Source organism: Balearica regulorum, chromosome 4, assembly GCF_011004875.1.
Source record: "Balearica regulorum gibbericeps isolate bBalReg1 chromosome 4, bBalReg1.pri, whole genome shotgun sequence".
Taxonomy (NCBI): Eukaryota; Metazoa; Chordata; class Aves; order Gruiformes; family Gruidae; genus Balearica; species Balearica regulorum.
Genome location: NC_046187.1, coordinates 5956095 through 5972228, shown reverse-complemented (window position 1 = coordinate 5972228; position 16134 = coordinate 5956095). Strand labels below are relative to the sequence as shown.

General features: G+C 39.4%; 1 long non-coding RNA gene across 3 annotated transcripts; it reads right to left on the bottom strand.

The window, feature by feature from the left end:
- Nucleotides 1-294: 294 nt before the first annotated feature.
- On the bottom strand, nucleotides 295-15948 carry LOC142601646 (uncharacterized). 3 transcript variants are annotated; one of them, XR_012835180.1, is made up of 4 exons: nucleotides 15259-15948; nucleotides 14388-14507; nucleotides 12626-12720; nucleotides 295-3678 (listed from the first exon to the last, which is right to left on the bottom strand). It is a non-coding gene; the product is annotated as an uncharacterized LOC142601646 (long non-coding RNA). The 3 variants fall into 3 exon arrangements; XR_012835179.1 differs by having other exon boundaries at nucleotides 12626-14507; XR_012835178.1 differs by lacking the exon at nucleotides 12626-12720.
- Between the last annotated feature and the right edge of the window lie 186 nt (nucleotides 15949-16134).

Below are 16134 nucleotides of genomic sequence, written 5' to 3'. Positions count from 1 at the left end.
GAGCCGTCCATCCCCATGTGCCAAAAGACAAGACAGCGGGGAAGAAGACCGGCCTGGCTGAACAGAAAGCTTTGGCTGGAACTCAGGGGGTAAAAAAAGGGGAGTTTGACCTTTGGAAGAAGGGGCAGGCAACTCAGGAGGACTACAAAGATGTTGTGAGGTCATGCAGGGAGAAAATTAGAAGGGCCAAAGCCCAGCTAGAACTTAATCTGGCTACTACTGTAAAAGACAGTAAAAAATGTTTCTATAAATACATTAGCAACAAAAGGAGGGCTAAGAAGAATCATCTCTGCCCTTTATTGCATGTGGGGGGAAACATAGTGACAAAGGATGAGGAAAAGGCTGAGGTACTAATGCCTTCTTTGCCTCAGTGTTTAATAGCAACACCAGTTGTTCACCAGGTACCCAGCCCCCTGAGCTGGAAGACAGGAACGGGGAGCAGAATGAAGCCCCATAATCCAAGGGGAAATGGTTAGTGACCTGCTACACCACTTAGACACACACAAGTCTATGGGACCAGATGGGATCCACCCAATGGTACTGAGGGAGGTGGTGGAAGTGCTTACCAAGCCACTTGGCATCACTTATCAGTAGTCCTGGCTAACCGAGGAGTTCCCAGTTGACTGGAGGTTAGCAAATGTGATGCTCATCCACAAGAAGGGCTGGAAGAAAGATCTGAGGAACTACAGGCCTGTCAGTCTGATGTTGTGAGGGTTACGGAGCAGATAATCTTGAGTGCCATCATGTGGCACATACAGGGCAACCAGGTGATCAGACCCAGTCACCATGGATTTATGAAAGGCAGGTCCTGCTTGACTAACCTGATCTCCTTCTATAGCAAGGTGACCTGTTTAGTGGATGAGGGAAAGGCTGTGGATGTTGTCTGTCTGGACTTTAGTAAAGCCTTTGACACCATTTCCCACAGCATTCTCCTGGAGAAACTGGCTGCTCATGTCTTGGATGGGTGTACTCTTTGCTGGGTAAAAAAACTGGCTGGATGGCCGGGCCCAAAGAGTTTTGGTGAATGGAATTAAATCCAGCTAGTGGCTGGTCGCAAGTGGTGTTCCCCAGGGCTCAGTATTGGGGCCAGTTCTGATTAATATCTTCATTGATGATCTGGACAAGGGGATTGAGTACACCCTTAGTAAGTTCGCAGATGACAAAGTTGGGAAGGAGTGTTGATCTGCTTGAAGGTAGGAAGGCTCTACAGAGGTATCTGGCAGTGTTAGGTTAATGGTTGGACTTGATGATCTTGGAGGTCTTTTCCAACCTATTGATTCTATGTATGTGCTCTTTGATGCCTGAATGAATAAGTGAGAACTTGCAGGTTACTTAAACCTGCAGGGAATCTATGTTCCCAACTATCCTTTTCTCCATTTGAATGTGAATTTTTCTCATTTGATGATGTCTTCATCCTTGCCATTGCTTTTATGGGAGGGAAGTGAGGGGAAGAGGGGGGGAAAAATTGTTAGTAATGGATCTGTCATAAAAAGTATGCTTAGAGTCTACTAAAAATGACTTGTCTTTGAATTTAGTCCAAGCCAGCTGTAGTTTGTACTGATGTTGGGCTGCTGTGCCACTCATCAATGTCATTTCAAATGGATAAATGTATTGATTTATATAATGATGGGGTTTTTGGTTGCTTTGTCCCACTAGGCAGATACTGTAAGCTGGAGAGGAGGGACAAATATAATGTAGAATGATACCAAAGTAAGTAGCTGTTCCTTCTTAGACTTCTCAAAGCAGTAGATTTCTTAGGAAGAAAGTATTTCAGATTTATTTTTTAGTTTATTGAAACCTTTTTAACCTTTAACCTTTCTCACTTCTTGCTAACAGCTTTGATGGAATCTATCAGGTCAAATAACCATCTAGTTCTTAAATCAGGGGGGTTATTATGTGACTTTAATCTGTCATAATAATATCCACTAATTAGAAATTTTCAAAAGCCAACTCTAGCATTAGAGATTAATTGCATTCAACTAAGTGTAGACTATTAAGACTTAAAATCTTTGCAATGGAGAAATGCTCCACCTATGTCTGTTTAATGTTTTTCTCCAAACCTTTTGGATTGTTCTATTTTTTCCTGTCTTTTATCATAGTTCAATGTCAGTTATAAACATTCTCCGACCTTCAAAATTTCATTAGAAATAACTTATGCATACTGCCTGCAAGTCTGTAAAGATGCAAAAAATACATGAGATGAAAATAAACTACTGCCTTTCTTATTTGATGGTGTTTTATCAGAATTAAAATGTATGGTATATAGCCCAATAACTTTTATTGCAGTTTGTAAACTAATTGGAAGTAATGCAGTGTCAAGAAGTATTGCACAAATGATAAAATTCAGCAACTCCAAATAGAAAAAAGATATTTTCTTTCTAAGAAAGCATGGGGAGGGAAATGGAGACTCTGCTTTTGTTGTTCTTTGCTGGGGGCTCTGTGTATATAGATGTGTGTCTCCGCCTACATGAGGAGCAAATTGGGTGGGTTCAAAAATCCACTGGTTAGGCTGCTGCACATTGAGTGCTTTCATCCACTGTGCTTCCTTCTCTCCTGGTTCTCCCTCAGGCTTCCTTCACACTCTAAGAATAACCTCACTTAAGTGCACATCAGGCAAGACCATGTGAGTTGTGTTGTATCCTGTGACTCTGTGCAGGTTAATGCTTTTCACCCACGTTAACAGAACAATGAAGCGTGCTCAGCATGCAGGTTGGACGCAGGCATGTCATACAACAAGGTCTAACTATGGCTACTTCTTTAGCGTAGACAGGGCTTCATTCAGCCTTTCTGTGATGAATTATTATAGTTTGGGCAGACTTTCATATAGTTTCAGAAAGGGCATGTTAATGTCTTGTACCTCTTGAAAGACACACTTTTAAATAAGATGCAGCTGCATGGTATTTTCAGTCCATTCCCTTGCTGCTTTATGAGAAAAGATGACTAACTCATTTACGGCAATACTGAGCAGTAATAACTTTAAATTTATGGGGCACCCAGTGTCTAGATGCCTTAGGGCGCCTGACAGGCTATAACTTAAAATGTAACTTTAAAAAAAGCAGTGTGATTTAACACAATAGAACCAATGGAGAAACAGAAACCCTATTGTGTGATAAATAGAACAGCGTCCCATAAACAATATCAAACCCAAACTCTCTGCAGCCTGACCCAGAGGGGTGCCATTGTTTTCTCTGAAATGTCAGAGAGGAGTACACACTTGAGCTAAGAGAAAGCATTTATAGAAGCAGGCTTCGCACATGGTAAAACAGAACCAGCTACAGCTTTAGACTGAGCGGTAGGATTTGTTGGTCTTGTTAACCAAGGATGAATGCTTCAGAATGGAAGCAATGTAGTGGCAGATGTCTTTCTATAGCTATTACTTTCTTCAAAAAGCGTGCTTTTCAAAGTGCACTTAACTTCTTATCATTAGATTAATCTGTACATATATACGTTGGTCCCTCGTCTCTACTAATTTCAGATAGTTACAGAACTCCTTGCTGACTGTGATCTTCTCTCAAAATCAACTTCTACCCCAAAGTGTAGGTTTAATAGGCTTGTATTAAGCTTTTGTGTCAGCTCCTCTTCTTGGTGGAAGGTAGTTCCTGAGAAGGTGCCACATGAGGTCCTTTCCCCCAATTATTTCAGTCTCCAGACATCTCTGCTTTGTGAAGCTAAGTATACCTGTAACGTTTAAATAGAAGGCTTTGTCTGAAAGGGTCAACTTGTTTGAATCATTCTACCATTGCTTGTAAGGAAGAACATATTTCTTATTTCTGTCTCAATTCTGACAACATAAAAATAATGAAGGGAATAAAAAGGAAAAATATATTTTTGTCTTTAAATCTTCTAGTGCTTTCAAAACTGAGTAACTTCACTAAGCAATGTTAGGCCACACAAAGTATTTGTAAAAACATAACTTAATCTTTGAAATATATTGGTTTTCTTCATTTTTCTTTTATTGTTTGCTTGTTTTTCTAATGTACATAAGTCATTTTACAGTTGATCCTTATAGACCTTGGCAACAACATCCAAAAATCATTTGAGCCAGAGTTGTATACTTGATGATTGCTGCCTCTTACATTTTTTAGTCTCATCTGACATCTTGTATAATATAGACTTGGAAATAAGACTCCTACAGTTAAATAAATTATCCTAGTAAGTATCGGGAAAGACTATCATGTGTAACTTTTCTTTCTAATAACAGCAGTACTCTGTTTGTAGTTTTATTATTTGATATTGTAACTGTATCTGGGGGTGGGGGAGTGGAATTAGGCAGTCTCTAGAGTCTGGCATATACTTTCCAAAACAACATGTTTTACAATCTTCTATCTATCTCATGGCACCCCAGTTAAATAATGTTAACAAGAAACACAATGCCCCAAGAAGAGCAGTAGCCAGAAACTTGCACATTATGGCATCAAAAATATTTCTCTTTGCCTGATGGATAGTGAAATTTTAGATAGTTGCAACCTAAAAATAAATGTTTACAAAGATTAATAGATGATATGAGAGGGCACAACTTAATTTTACAGAAATTGATGCTATTCAGTGGGTGGTCATAAATCAGAACAATTGTTATTGAAAACAATTCTTCAGAATGTTATGACATTTTTTTAAATATTGCCAATACACAATCTCATTTTCTAAGATGACTCTTCTCTGTTTATTTGAAGTTCTGCAAAACTATAGGCTATATGGCTGGATGTGTTGCTTTAGGAACAAAACAAACCCCACAAGCGTATATGGCACACATCAACAGGTAACTTGCAGCTCTGTCTCTGATCCTACGTTTTCAGCTGACTTGGCTTTGAATTCTGAACATTTGGGACAGAGTTGCTGCGTACCCATTGGGTCAGATGATAGAATATAATGAGGATTAGAGTTTTGAAATGGAAGCGTTCAATAGAAAAGTAGCTTTCAAATATTCATCCTGCATGGTTTAATGAAAGCCTAATTCCTGACAAATGGTGGTGGTTTGGTTGGTTTTTGTTAGGCTCAGTTCATTCTAAACGTAGATGCATATGGTACCCTGATTATAAGCTGTATAAAGCAGCTCATGACCATGGATGTTGGGGAAACTGGTTCTGTTGAGGCCTGTAGGTGGAAAACTCTCAGATTTGTTTTAAATTTTCATATGCAGGATTGACTTCTCTTTCAGAATACAAAATGTATTTGGATGGAATGAAGTGAAGATTCACAGAATAATTCAAGTCTGTCCTCTAGGCCTGTGTTAAAGGAGTGAGAACTTCCCATTCTTACAGAGTAAGCTGTTACGGCATGGAGAAGTAAGTATTTCTTGGGGGGAGTGTGTTGTCAACTGAGAAAGTGACTTTAGTGGAGGACTAGCAGGTGGGAGACTGAAAACCAAGGAAATCACTAAAGTGTGTTTAGGATAGTTCTTGCCCATTCTTAAGTTAGTAGCTCTCATTTTGGTGTGTGGTCTAAGGAAACATTCTTTGAAGAGTTCATATAACACTTCCAAAAACGTTTAGAACAATATATAATTTTTATATTTGGATTTTAAATAACCCCCCAACAGTTTGTTTGTCAAGAAAAAAAATCAGTATTCTTAACACTTACTAGAAGATAGATTCTTTGCCATGTTGATGGAACTTTCCCAAACCTCTTATTATAATCTTGCAATTTATAGATTGCATAGAATGACAGAAATCTAACATCATTTAAAATTAAATAAAATTACAGAATAACTAAGGAACAGTATAGGAATGTGTTTTAGCTTAGAGTCAAAGCAGAGCTCAATAAAAAGTAATTCTGCTTCACAGAAGTAGTTACAGGACACAGTCGTCCTTGCAACATTGTGCTGTGCATAGGACTCAAAACCCAAAAGGAAGAACACTCCGTTTATAGGGCTGAATATCATATTGCCTCTTATGAGATACACCTCACATTACATGCTGCACCTATTTCAGCTGTTCTAAATATAACCAAGCCCCAGAAAAAAAATTCAATTGCCTTCTAAATAATACTCCCACATACTAGACCCTGAAGTCAATGAGAATTTTCTTTGCATTTCAAATCTCCTGCCTCCACCCCTAATGGTTTGGCCACCTGTTTTTTTGTCTAATATCTCAGGTCAAATACCATTGATAAGTGTGAATTCAACACTTCATAAAAAGGGGGAGTGGGGGTGGGAAATCTGGGTCTGTAAATACTGGTGGCATGTGCTGGTCCTTGAAATGTGTAATCTTTTTGAAATCAAAGTCTACAAGATAGACTGAAGTGGTGCTGATGGTAAGACCAGTGGTGCATTGACGGGGACTCATGGAAAACCAGTTTTAAATTCTTTGAAGGGGGGTGAGGGGAAGTACTTCGTGGCTAAAAGTTGAGAGTGTTTTCCCAGCAGTAAGGAATAATAGAAATGCCAAAATGAAGCAGGAATGAAGACAAGATGTGAGTAAAAGGCTGGAAAGGGGTCGGAAGAAAGAGTAGTAGGTATGCAGACTGCTGTGCAAGAAGGTACTACTTGAACATGGGATCTTGTCTAAGATGATTAAAGGTATGTAAGTATTGCCTCTTAGGTGGACCCAGGAATTAGGCTTAGTTCCCCAACTAAGGTAGATCTATTTGTGTTCCTGTTTCCTGTAGGCCTTAGAGCAAACTGTTCTCTTCTGTAACCAGGTTTCCTGACCAGGGGAATTAAACTGTTCCATCTCACAGCTCAGGAAGAAACTAACAAGGATGTAGTGTGGATAACCAGGGGGTTTAAGCCCTGCACTGGTGGTTCAGACACAGCTAAACAGAATACTGAAAGGTAGAAGGTAGTGGACATTCATGCCGTTGAAAAGAGGGTAACTCAAGTGCTGTTTTTTTCTGAGAATGGAAGGAAGACAGCGAAGCCAAAGAGCATAATAATTATGTGAAAGATGACCTGAGGCGAGTCTCTGAGCAAAGGACAGGACAGATTTTTGAAAATGTGCTTAGAGTGCCAAAATGAATTTTCCATAGCTGGCAGTTCTGAGAAATATCTTCTGTGTATGTAGCCATTCTCCAAGGATTTAAAAACATTCTGTGTAGCAGCTTTATGGTACCCTAGGTAGTGGCATGCTAAAGATTCATGGAGAAGTGAAAATATGAATATCCAGTACCACGTGGCAGACATAAAAGGTAGAGGTCAATAATGAGTGTTGTGGTCCATCTGCTATAATAATATTAATAAACCACTGTAAGGTCATAGTACAGTAGTCAGCTGTCTTCCTGCTACAGGAAAACCCAACATGGTGTTCCAGCTTCCATGTCCTGTTCAGGAATGGTGGAAAAAATACTTCACAGCATTAAAGCTCTTTCAAGGTTTTATAAAGAATTTATTGTGTGGTTGGACTGCCAAATATGACGAGTTAAATGACAGGCACAGAGTAGGTACTTAAAGGGAGCCTCATTTCTATGTTTTTTCAACAAACAAAAATAGTTGCACAGAGTAGGAATCAGGTTGGTGACAAAGCTGGTGTTACATGAAGATCCCTCTCAAGGTTAGGTTGCAAGTAGGAGAGGAAGTAGGTAAGTTTTAAGGCTTATTGCTCCCAGAAGGAGCATATGATCAACTCCATGCAAGGCCTAATGGGAAATGGGGCCTGAGAAGGTATGACCTTTATGCAATGGGGCATGTATCTGAATGGTTAGGACTGAAGGAACTAGCTCATCAGGGAGAAGCTGGATCTGGAAAGTCACTTTCCATTAATGAAGGGGGGGGGGGGGGGGAAAGGTGAGCTGATCCTGAAGGGGCAAACAGGAAAAAGAGGGTGGGTGAGATCAGTTTAGGAAGTAGCTCTTGAGCTGAAATCAGATATCAATGAGCTGAGGAAGACACTTGCAGAATGTGTAAGGATGTGGCCCAGGAGTTCATTTGCTACTGCATAAAGTGATTGTTGGTTCCTGTCACTGAAGAAAATAATGGAGGTGGCTTACACTAAATGCTTTAAAATAAGTATTCTGGAGTTTTGTGCTCTGATTTCTGAATTTCCAAGATTCCCTAAGTTCACATTTTTCCTGGGTTCTTTTGTATCAGAGCATAACATGTGAGTGGACCAGAGGTCACTCCATAGCAGTGTCCAACAGCAGGTGTTGAGGAGAAATTATATGACTGGGTCAGGTGTGCAGGGTATTGCCCCTGTGTACTTGTCTAGCCTCCAAGTATGAGACATGGAGACTTTCTTAGCTAGACACAGCTTCTATAAATGTAATAACCCTCAACAGGCTTTTCTTGCATCAGCCTGTTGAATAGCCCTTTGAACCTGAGCAAACCACCAGAGCTATAAAGGCTGGAGAGTTTATACTTTTTTCCAGGTAAAGCTGACTGACTGACACCATCAAGCATCAATGTCAAATCAGAAAAGGTAGAAAGCTGGGGCCTGAGGTCCATGCTGGATATCGGAAAGCCACCTCAATTTTTTTCTCTATGTACTGATACTTTATGTATCAGTCTGCTGTCACGTTGTGCATCTCAATTTAAACTCAATCACAGGAAACAGGACTAGAAAAGAGCTCAGGAAATCATCTGGTGTAGGGCTATGTCAAGCACTGGCTGTGCCTGTGTCACTTCATATGCTTGCCTAGCCTGTTCTCCAGGACCTCAGTTGATGAAAGCCTGGTGACCTTGCTAGGCAGTCTGTACAAGTACTTTACTCATTTGGAAAGTATTTTCAATGTCAAAATTCTGACTTGCCTCAGTTTGTTTAGTCATTCTTCTCATGTCCATAATGATCACTAAAAGAAATTTTTTTTTTTAGTTTTCTTTAAAGTATTTGAAGCCTACTAAGTCATATCCAGAAGTTTTCTGTTCTTTGACTAAGGACTTGAATGTCTTAAATCTTTCTTCTGAGGCCGTATCTACTAGAATTTTGACCAATATCTATGGTTATCATTGATAACTTTATTCAAGTCCAGCTTAAGACCCACTATTGCTTTCAGTACTTCTGAAGAGTTGTTACCTATGCAATTGTAGTCTCTATCCCTTTTTCTTGTTTCATAGCTGAGATCTTTTCACTATTGAACTGCAACCTGTTTTATCAGATCACACCTTGAATTTGTCAAGATAAAAATGTAAATACTACAAGGCTCAGGGCAGAGCCTGCTATTCTAAAAGTGACTGCTACTCAGTATTTTTAACCATTTTCTACTAGCTCTTTAGACTTCTTTCCTATGTTGCTTAAGTGAAGTTGTTATGTGAGACAGCAGCAAAAGTCTACTACAGTCAAATTATGCTGTGCTTCTTTTAGGTCCATATGATGTGGATTAATTAAGTGGTCATTACTTAATACATCACTATGAAACCTGAATTACTAGCTTAATCTGGTACTTAAAATTTTGTCTTAAAATTTTTTTAAACCCTAGTTTAGAAACCTCTGGAAAAAATAGGAGCGAACGCTTAATATGCAATCAGTTTGGGAATGGAAATTTGAACACACCTATGTATTTTAGTATTTTCAAAGTAAGAGGAGAAAATTCTTAATTCTGAAATCCTAGCGCTAACTTCCAGTACTTCACGTATCTGAGAAACTTTGACAGTAATTACTCTGTATTTGTGAGCCAAGAAAGAGACAAAAGTTAAAAACTAATCTTACCATTTACTGCTTTGCATGACCTTGAGTACTACAACCCAAGAAGTCTGTATTGGTTTACAGAAAACCCAAAAAAAGCCAACTGTGCATTGATTAGAAGAGAGATTTGGTGGGGAAATAATTTTTTAGGTTGGAATGTTTACTGAATTCAAAAAGCTCTGAAAGAATCAGCGTAGAAAAAAACAACAACCCACAAAAAAAAGGCAGTCCTTAAAAATAGCTCTGAAAGGAATTTTCCTCAGCAAATCAAAGTACATTAGGGAAAGAATAATTTAAGTTTTTCAGATCACCAGAAAATACAGACAAAACAAACCCTGGTAAAAAAAAAAAAAAACACACACCCTGAGACAGTAGATGGGGCTTATTGTCATATTTACAAAAGGCACATTTAATTGTTTAGGAAAGTAGATTTGTCTTAGATCTAAGAGATTGAGTTTTTAGTTGGTAGTATAACACATGGTTTAAGTTGACTCCATGTCAACACAATTCGTTCCAGGTACTTAGAGTCACTGTGCCTAGTGATTACTAGTAGCAAGGGTGCCATGGTCCCCAAAGCAGGGCAGAGTTTAAAAGCATATGCAGCTCCTACTAAGCTCTGCTAGTTAATTTGCTGCTTCTGTTTCTAAATCTTTCATTTGAGACTATTAGACTTCTTGGATTTGTTTTCAGAAACAATAGAAGAGTCATTGTGTCTGCACTGGCATGTTACAGGGACTAAAGCAATATGGTTTCATATTTAGCTTGTCAGCATTGTATACCATAGTTGTTACTACTGGTTTTAAAGGAGGAGGGTATTTTCCCCATATATATTAGTTGGTTTCTTGGGGAATGGAGTAGTAAAAAATTTAGGCTGAACTCTGTACAACTGAGAAAAGAACAAAAAGCCCTGAGAGGTCTGTATACTATTCCCCTTCCTATCTTCCCCTCAGGTTCTGTCATTAGACTAGCTGTAACCTTTGCTTCCTGAAAACCTCAATACAAAATGAGAAAGCACAAAACCTTTTTTCAATCCTGGTTCAGATACTGCAGTGTAGAAGTCAATGGGAAGTCTGGGAAGTCAATGAAAAAAGAACAATGATACCATACAAAGTTAATGACCAGGTACCTAGTCAGAGAAATGGGCTTGGCAAATTCCAGGGAAATTCTGACTGAAACCTTTGTGTACTTGGTCAAACCTAAATGTTATTTGCACACTGGAAATGTGCAGATATAGGTGAACAAAGAGGAAATAGTCTGACAGTATTCTAAGTGTCCTGCAAATGGGGTACAATCCAGGTAAGGCAGAGATTGTTTTTGAAGTGCTGCACCTGATCTTATCAGGTTAAGAGGAAGTGGATGGGGTTGGAAAAGAGAGATGCAGATCCAGGAAGGAAGTTTTGAAAACAGTAGCTGCAAACTTGATTAATGTGCAGTGCAGAAATGTTTTGTGGACCAGTGAATGTACAAACTGGGAAGGGGGAGCCATCGTAATGAACAACACTCTCAAATCTGTCAGCTACCAGAATTTGATTCTGGCATTGCTATGGATGCTGCAGAAGCTAATATTCTACTATTTAAGGATGTAAGAAACTCTTAAAAGGATAAAATCCCTCATTTGCCTCTCTCAGTCCAACAGCCTGAGGGGCAGGAGGAGGGAGGAAAGAAATAGGATGTCCCTGAAAACCTTCAGGGATGATACTATACCATCTAAACAAGGGATTAGCTATGAAAAGCCAGCCTTTCTTCTGGAGAACACAATTTTCTTCTAAGCTGCTGGATACTTCACTGGCTGGCATGTTTACTTCTGGAATCTTGAAGACCGTTGTTGTCTTAAATCTTTTTGTTTCTTAGACTGTGACATGTTAACTTATTAAGTATGACCCTTAATTAACTGTTCTTTGGGTGGAGGGAGTATCATACCATGCTTCTGGTATGATGTTGCAACAAGTATTGTAATTCCCGACAAGCAACTCCTGTAACTATTTTGTTTGTCACCACACGTGGATTCCTGCCATGGAATTTCATTTGGGGCACAGCAGCTTCCATGACTACATAAGAGCTTTCTTCTGAAAATACCTCTTTCTCTTTCCAAGGAAGTTATGTAAATAGTTCCCCGACACCATTAGGCTTCAAATCTGAAGGCTGCTGGATGCCCTTGTGTTTCTCCTTAGTCTTCCATGTAGTTATAAACAAGCAACTATGGATCAACATAAACAGTGGGTCAACATGTTCAGTTTCTCTGTGCTAGACTGCAAATGAGTTATAGCTCAATGTTTGCTCTTTGAGGAGGGGTGAGATTTTTCAACTCCTTGGCATTGTGCAGGCTGTGGATATGCCCAAGGATAGGCCATAGAAAGCTCTATAGCTCCATAACCTAAGCATAACTACCTCAGTGTATGACCAAATAATTAAGAAAGTAAAAAGCAGAACTACAGGGAAGCAAGATGTATGAAGGGAATCCTCTGTTAAATCAGTTTGAAGTAATAGACAAGATAACATGTGTATGACCTACTTTATAAATGATACCTTTATTTAAGAAGAGATTAAAAATATCAAACTTAACACAGAGAAATGCCAATTAAGTTTACAACAGTTCAAATTGTACATATGCCTCAATTTTGTTACTTGTGCTTCGTTATTCTTTATCTACTGTGTTGTTTGGTTATGGTTACCACCAAAATGTAGTCTTTATTTAATGCATTACTACAGAATAAATTATTTTACTTGAGGTATATTCCTCAGATTTTTTGATCCCAAACAATTCATCCGATTGGTTCCGTTGAAATGAATGCTAAAACTATCAAAGCATTTTTCTTAAAAGAATTAGGCCGATAAAAATGGAACCCAGCTGTCCCTATGTATTTCTTTCCATCTTTTTTGCTATTTTGTAAATAGCAACTGAGGTATGTGCAGTGAGTTAAGAATGCAAAACAAAAGTGGTGATGTTACCTTAACAACACTAGGAAACAAAACATTACAATTGTGTACGTGAAATAATTAAAACCGTAATGAAGCAGATAAAGCAGAAACCCTGCAAATTACAGTAGCAACTGGGAAAGCATGATGAAACTTACCTCTAAGGCTTTTCCACAAGCCCTATGCTGACATGGTGCAAGCAACTTTAAGCTTAAAGGGGGAATCAAAAACCCAAGCAAAACACCCACACCACCTGGGAAAAAAAGAAAGCAACCTCTATGTTTGAGGCTTGTTCAGTGACTGGTATCAAGTTTGAAAAGTCCTTTATTCTAGCTTTAAACCTCCTAGTTGTGTTAGGAACTAATGTATTTTATGTATCTTAAACAGTGAATATACTCATGTACATGCCAGTGTGCTTTTATGATTAGAATCAAGTGCATTATTTGCAACAGAACTAAAAACATGAATGTTGTCCACTGTCACGTTTCCTTACAAACTCAATGTTCCCTCAGGAAGAGGAAAGGACTCACTGAGATGTCACACATCTGGGTTAAGATTTCATAATGAAACAGTAGTATTTTTCACTCTTTCATATAATTTTTTACTGTCATTTCAACAGTGGTTTTTTTTTTTAAATACTCTGGTTTAATTCCAGTTTGTAACACAAGGTAAAACCTGTGTGTTTTTCATATTCAGAATCTGCTCCACACTGGATCTTCTTTACAGTCCACTTTCCAGGGGGTGTGTGGGGGGGTGGAATTAGATGATCTTTAAGGTTCTTTCCAACCCAAACCATTCTATGACTTTGGCAAAAGAGAAAATGGATATTTGGAGTCTTGTAGGACCCTATTGAGTATATCTATTCTTAATTATAGGAACTAATAACTTGTGTATGATCTAAGCTACTTTCCTCTTATTTTTGGAACATCTACTGCTGTTTAGCCTGGCTGTGGTAGACCAACTCCATTGAATAATGACAGTGTTGTCATTAATCTTGGCTAAGGACTGTCAGACAAGTAATTTGTGTTTTCTCTGGGTGGCTGTGGTTTCTGCATGTGATCTTTTGTCCGAGTTGTGCACACAACCCAGTTTCACAGACATTGTTTTAGAACATCAGTGTCACCCATCAGTTCAGTTAAGCCACCTAGACAGCATGTTGGCAATGAATTGTTTCTGTGAGCACACACAAACATTCCTGGATTATTTGTGACCCTCCCCTCAATTGCACCTGGTTTAGTGCAAGTGCCAAAAAAGAATACTTGAAAACAGAGCAAAGACAATTACCTGGGCAGGTGTTTTTGTTGCTTAGGAGTGAGGAACTTGAAGAAAGCAACCCAGTAAGTGTGGGGAAGGGTAGTGATTTAACTGTACAAGATAGAAACTACTTGCTGAAATATTTAGTGCAGAGATACCTTTTGTTTGGAAGTGGCCTTCTGAGAAGAAATCGATGGGTCAATGTGGAGCATAATACAAAGATGAAAAACCTGTTGGTAAGAGTGCTTTTGGAAGGTGCACACCAAGGCATACTTCTCAGTCTCTGGAAAAATGGGTTGGAAACGGGCTGACAAAAGTTTTTCCCATACTTTTTGAACAGAGTCCCTACTATGAAAGTAGAAAGCTATGCACCTTTTCTGTGCTATCTGGTGGCTGGTTGTGTGTGTGGAGAGAGCCCTGGAAGTGTTGCTTTGTGCCTGCGTATCCGGGCTTCATGGCTCACAAGTCTGAGACTTGGTCAGCACTGAGTTCTGTCAGTGGAGTTGTGTCACACAGTTGACTTCTTCATGCTTTGAAGTTGCTGCCAGCTATGCCAGCAAACCCTGGTGTATCTGCAGCAATTGTAACAAAAGTGTGTATTCACTGGCTATATGTACCTATGCTATGTATGTACCAAATACAAAACAAAGTTATGTTGAAACTTACGGGGCTCCACTCTTGCCATTGACTAGCAATCAGCATACAATCAGCATGATGTGACGTCCTTCATCTTTGTTCTGTCCGATTTGATTCATTTGGACCTTTGAGACCTCACTCTCCTTGCCACTGAAGATAGGACAAAATAGAATAGAGTTGTAACGTACATACCTACTTCATTAGCATTTGTCAGCTTTATGCTCAACAAGGCTGACTTCATTCCCCACAAAGGACAAATACCAACACCAAAAGCGCACGAAGCCCATTTATAAGACCTTATGGTCAATGGCTGATTAAATTAAAAATAATAAAATGCTGGTACAGGTGGCCAGACAGTTGTGAACATCCAATTAATGTCACAACACCCATTACACTACAAAAGGAGAGACTGGCATGCATTTTGTCCAATGCTATAGCATCTTTTTTGCTTAAACTGAGTGAGACACATGTAACTGCATCTCATGTTGGAATAATAATGGATGAAATAATTATAAACGAAAAGAATTAGTCTTATGTACTTCAAGAGCTTAAAAACATGTAAATGCATTGCAAATTATACTGTACTATTTCTTTTATATGATGTTAAATGTAATCTTTTCAGGTTCAAAATGAAGCACCCCTGAATTCTTTTTTCTTTTTGAAGAGAAAAATACTGAGGCCTTCATAAAATGGAAAATTATTTTAAAATATTCATAGACCTTGGTAAAGGTCAGAGACAGGGTAAATGATGCCAACATTTTGATCTGATGTATATTAAGACAAATTGGTCTCCATTCAAGAAAGTATTCTAGTCTACAAAAATATTAACTAAGTTCAATTATGCACATGGAAGCTTTGGAGTTGGATCTTAATTCAAAGAATAGTTAAATTTTCTTCTTACTCTTAAAACTGAAGCAGTTCGCTGAGGCAACTTAATTCTTCTCAGCTCAATCTATTTTTTTGAGGTGTGAGAGTTGTGTTTGGGTTCCTTTAGCATTGCTAGATTTCTGGCATTCCATCTGAGTTCCCTCAAAACCAATCCCCAAAACTGAAGAACTATGTGGTTTCAAAAACCTGGATTCACCCATTCCTACAATACAAAAATAATAAGGATAAATCTGAGTGACATCTGAGAAAACATAGCGCTCATGGAAAGTGTTATGTAGCATCATAGTGTGTTTGGGTATTTTCTGGTGAGAATACTCCTGTTCTCTTCAGGCAGCCGTATCTGTAAATACCAGCAGATCCATATTTCTGCACAGCTGTGAGAAATCCCGGTTCTTAAAAAAACTCAAAACACTGGATTTTCTGTGACAGGGTGAAGCCCATCTACCTCTGTTGGGCTTCACCATCAACTCCATCGCTTGGATGTGAGTCCCAGTGCTGCCTGCTCACCTCCCTCCTCTCACACCTGCCTTCAGGTTACACCGCTGCAGAAACCTGAGTGAGAAGCCAACCCGCTGATGAAGGCCGATTGTTCGAAGGGTGCTGGACCACAAGGCCGCGACTGGGTGAAGAAGAGCCGTTTGCTCTGGAAACGAAAGCCAACCTACAGGTGAGAACAGAGCGCGCTGCTTGTGCGTTAGCCCGTGGCAGCACGTTAGGAGGCCGCCAGCGCTGTGTCCCGCTCCGGAACGTGTCATTAGGACCAGGCCTCAGAAGTCAGGGATGTTTCAAACCCAAAGGCCTCATATTTCCTGTCACGACATTCGCACGACGCGATGGAACAAACCCGCCCGCAGCTGCCGCGCGCCCCCTCGACGGCGCGACGCCCCCG